Genomic DNA, 4,976 nt, shown 5'->3' with positions numbered 1-4,976 from the left:
GAAAAAAATGTTATGTGTGTCAAACAGACTATCACTTTTTAAAATATTGAATTTTATTATGTACCACTTTTTGGAGGAGATAAAAAAAATTAACATAAATAATTTTTTTTTTAGATTAAAAAATATAGTTACAAAGTAGGAACAAAGTACTCAAAATCACTAGTTTATGTCAGCTTGAAATTATTTTAGTTTTGGAGATATAGTCACCTGAACGTGATGTTTGTTGCAAAAATATTGATTTTAGTGTCAAAATTGGTCAAAAAGTGGAACCCATTATTGTAGGATCACTCTATGAACTATGTTAAGAATGAAACTATTAACCAATTAATTGGGATTCAGAGACAAAGCCTACTTGGTTAGTAGAAAAGAGTTGGAAGAGCTTCTTGGACCCATGATAGAAGTTACATATAATGACCAGAAGAGATAGAAAGGGGAAAGAAACAAAGGAAAGAAGTAAGATATGCATGTGAACCTATGTTAGATGATGATGATGATGAATGCTCACCATCTACTAGTATATCAAGAAGTGATAGAAGGTCTCCAATGCAGATGCACTCAAAAATAAAATCAAATAGAGAAGTGACAAGTATTGTGGAGTTATCCTCAAAGCAATATGAACTCTATCATTCCCCATCTCTCTCTCTCTCTCTCTCTCTCTCTCTCTCTCTCTCTCTCTCTCTCTCTCTCTCTCTCTCTCTCTCTCTCTCTCCATTTCCCCCTTTATCTCTCACTCCTCCATTTCATATCCTTCACCTCCCCTCTCTCTATATATCTCACTCTCATTGCTTCTAGTTCTTCATAACCCAATGGGGTTATGGGGTTATGGAGAACTAGAAGCAATGCTTCTAGTTCTTAAAAACATGATTACAATTTTTTAATCATAATGCGATCGTGTTTATAACCCGATCACATTACATAAAAGTTCAAATTTTTTAATGTTTCTTCCTTGGTTTGTATCAAGCTAAGGCCAATTTTGAAATTTGATCAAAAGTACACATAATGTGATTGCGTTATGTGTACTTTTGACTATTTTTTCATGGTGTCCACTTTTTTGGACACCATCTTGGTGCATATGCCCCTATGCAAACTGTAACTCATCCTTTTACCAACACAACCAAGTTCCTAGTTGTTTCAAGTATGTTCTCCTTTACCTCCCCATATGAGAGAATTTACAACACCCAAACATTCAAAAACTAGGAACCATCTTAAACCATCTCCTAAACTCAAATGTACAAGGAGAAAAAATGTTGAGTAGACCAAGAGTTGGGAGTGAGAATGCTCTTCTAGGATACATCAAGTCATGACAATGACTCTTCTACAAGAACAATCTCTACTAGGTCTGTGATAAACTCACATCCATCCATAGGTATAAGATCCTAAGACTCCATGCTAAAACCTCTAAAGAGAAACCATCTAAAAAAATGTCCTTTAATGCAAGAGAATCGTAGCCTCATCCAAGCCTCTTAGTTTTCAAGAGCATCTCTATGGTCAATCAACCAATATACTCAATACCAAGAGCACTAACAAAGATCAATTATCAAACACTCCCACTACATGATTGGATTACCTGATAACCCAACATGACAACTTGATCTCCACAAGTGTAAGAACCAAAAACCACAACATTTTCCATATATGCAAAAAAACCTCAAGATGCGAAAATAAATGCGAAAATATATAAAATTTGAAAAGTCAAAAGTCAATTTTATTCACATAACTATATAATTAAATTTCCATTTCTTAGATGGAAAATCTATACATATCAACAAATAATTGAGAATAACTGGAATCACAATCATTATTACATATCACCAATCTCTCTAAATACACTTGATAATGCAAAGATGACCACATATCGATACCATATACAAAGAAAAGTACAAATGTTGGAAATGAATCATATGAATATAACATCTTCTATCAAAACTATGTCAACCTACAGGTCAAACATGAATGTATCTTTAGTACATGATATGATATAAAGCATATATATCATAAAACATGTAAAATAACATGTCATCAAACCTTAGTGTCCATATGCATGTAATCTCATCTCCAAGCCATCAAAATTATGTCCATCTACTATCATGAGATAGAAGAGTGGTCTAGGCACTTTTACGGCCCAACCATGGAGTGGTTAGCTCCCCGAGGTTCTCTAGTTAACGAGAACTACGTGAACCTGGCATGAGAAGGCTAAAAACTCAACACAATTGGATCGAAAAGATCTAGTGTAGCTTTTGAGCCTAATCTACTTACACATATGTCTAGTAGAAACATACACAAGGATGTGGAAGAGGGAAAACAAATATAAATAACCAATGCATCTCAATCATATGCATAACTATTTTTAAGCTTGGCCAAGCCAATAACTAGTGTAATGTAAAAGTATTGGTAGGTAGTAATGAAAGGATAATAAGACTTTCAAATTTCTACCCTCCCCTTTTTGCCCACATTCAACACCCTCCCATACTAAAATTTCTTCCTCAAGAAGTATAGATAAGTCAAATGAATAACTTAATCATATCATATTAAAATAAATAAAATAAAAATATGTATACTTATCCTATCTACACATACATGTTCTGCAACATTTCAGCAAGCGATAATAAAAAAATAAAATTAAAGATCAACTTTTGACTAGCTTCTTACACTTCCTTCTAATCATCATGGAAGTTTACATCTTAAATGTCTATCCAATTCCAAAGGAAAGTTTAAAATCTTTTATATATATAACTTTTTTAAAACTCATTTTAGATCTCATTACATTTATAGTTTAGGAAACAATTTAATTTACCCAGTCCCTATGTTTATTAACCAAGATAAGGAATATATATATATATATATATATATATATATATATATATATATATATATATATATATATATATATATATATATATATATATATATATATATATATATATATATATATAGACACACACACACACACACACACACACACACACACACACACACACAAAGCCACAGGTGTGGAGAAATCATACCCAGCTTGAAGAAAAAAATGATGTGAACACGGAGGAATTATAAGTGTAAGATTTTCTTGTATATTATGTAAACGGTTAGGAACCAAAAAATAAAACAATATTTATAAAGGAATTATGAAGTTTAGCACCTTTACTGGCTGTTGTGTGGTGAGATTGTGAGCTATTAGATGATCGACAACAGCGGTCATAAACCCATAATCTATTGTTGTGCATCGATTTATGCTGGAAAATTTGTTTTGCATATAGCTCTCTAAAGATTGATGGAGTGGCATTGATTTTAGGCTCAAATCTTATAATACTTCTTACAAATCTAAAAGTTTTAGATAACTTGCAAGATTTTTTGAATGATGGAAAAAAAATTGTATTTCAATGTTTAAGTTTTGTTCCTTCACCGTATTAGAACTGTACAAGTGTATATCTATAAAAAAAAAAAAACTAGGCGTATTGCTAGTTTATATCAAAATAGATTTGAAAGCCGACTACATCTTTTCTATCTATGAATAATTTACCATGTCAAATAGCAACTAAACCTTTCTTCCTTTATAATTTCATTGTCAATAATAGATAATTTAACCACATACTAATAGCATAATAATGGGAAGAAAAAGTAAAAGGGAACCTGAACTATTTGAGGAAAGTGTAGGACCCTTAAAGCTTCTCAAAATCAAATTATATTTGCAATTTTTGTGTCCTCCTCTCCTCTTTTTCGCATGGACTCTCTTCTTTTTTTATTAGCAAATTTGTTCGCCCTTTGCATACGTCCAATTCACCCTGTAGAATTTGGGAAGGATTAATCCTTCTCCCCCTTTTCCACATGTTTTCTCCCCCTCTCCTTGCAAAAACTTCTTCCCTCTTTCTTTTAAAAAGAAAAGCATGCCCCTCTTCAATTCGGCCTCCCTTTTTAATGCCGCCTTTCCCCCATAAAATATTTTTCTTCTTCTTAATGATACTCGCAATTATCAAATTTTTTGTGCAGTTCTTTTTTTTTAACAGATGGTTCTTCCCCTCATTATTGCAATTGGAAACAAATAGGATGATTCATAATTTTAAAAAATTACACTTGGCTTTAGAATATAAATAAACTTACACTTCTATTAAACAAAATTTTAAACCAACTCAAGATCACTTCCATCTTCTTATGCAATTGCCATCATAAATTTTAAAATTGTTAGCAATCAATTAATTTTCCTTATTTGGATCTACAGCTACCACTTGGCTCAAGAACTTTAAATAAACTTTAAGTTCTATTAAAGTTTCCACATCTAATTCAAATCTGCCATTTTCAAAATAGAAAAACTATTAATTACCATTTAATTTTTTTGACTAACTACTACCATTTCAAAGTCATGCTTGTAATTACTAAGGAAAACTAAATTGAGACCTTAATATTTATTTTATAATCTAACTTTTAATATTTCTAAAGAAAATAACATTTAACCATTCATTTTTTTAATTTTTAATTTCATTTACGCCACCTTATCATAAATGAAACCTTTAATCCATCTAGATTAATTAAAATTCAAAGCAAATGATTTAAATTCAAATAAAAATAACTAAGTGTTTGTGTGTGACTACACCATACAAATTCTGAGCCAACCCTACCAAGGTGCTAAACTCCTCTACCTCAACCACCCTTCTACCTTTAGTACCTACACACTCACAAACTCGACATCACCCAATGCATCAGTAATGTCATCAATATAATAAATAAATAATATCTTAAATACAAATTTTAAAACATTCAACATACATCATCATATATAAACATATAATGAAATCACAATTCTTAGCCATTATGTCACAAACCATAAATTCAAACATAAAACAACATCACATATTGACAATAAATAAAGTTTATCCATCTAATATCATCGACTAATAAAGTCTAAACAAAAATATAAAGATATTCAACTCAAGTCGAGTCATACATAGTCTTAGTCAGAAAGTCAATCAACATAATAAGTTTGAATA

The 4,976-nt window shown here is 31.0% G+C and overlaps 1 long non-coding RNA gene across 1 annotated transcript; it reads right to left on the bottom strand.

Moving 5' to 3' along the window:
* Nucleotides 1–1,722: 1,722 nt before the first annotated feature.
* On the bottom strand, nt 1,723–2,252 carry LOC149569676 (uncharacterized). The gene is made up of 2 exons (XR_016361761.1): nt 2,026–2,252; nt 1,723–1,936 (listed from the first exon to the last, which is right to left on the bottom strand). It is a non-coding gene; the product is annotated as an uncharacterized LOC149569676 (long non-coding RNA).
* Nucleotides 2,253–4,976: the final 2,724 nt, after the last annotated feature.

This window comes from Cupressus sempervirens, chromosome 3 (assembly GCF_028749045.1).
Source record: "Cupressus sempervirens isolate cs-2001-9-10 chromosome 3, ASM2874904v1, whole genome shotgun sequence".
In the NCBI taxonomy this organism is placed as follows: domain Eukaryota; kingdom Viridiplantae; phylum Streptophyta; class Pinopsida; order Cupressales; family Cupressaceae; genus Cupressus; species Cupressus sempervirens.
This window is presented reverse-complemented; position numbering and strand designations above follow the sequence as displayed.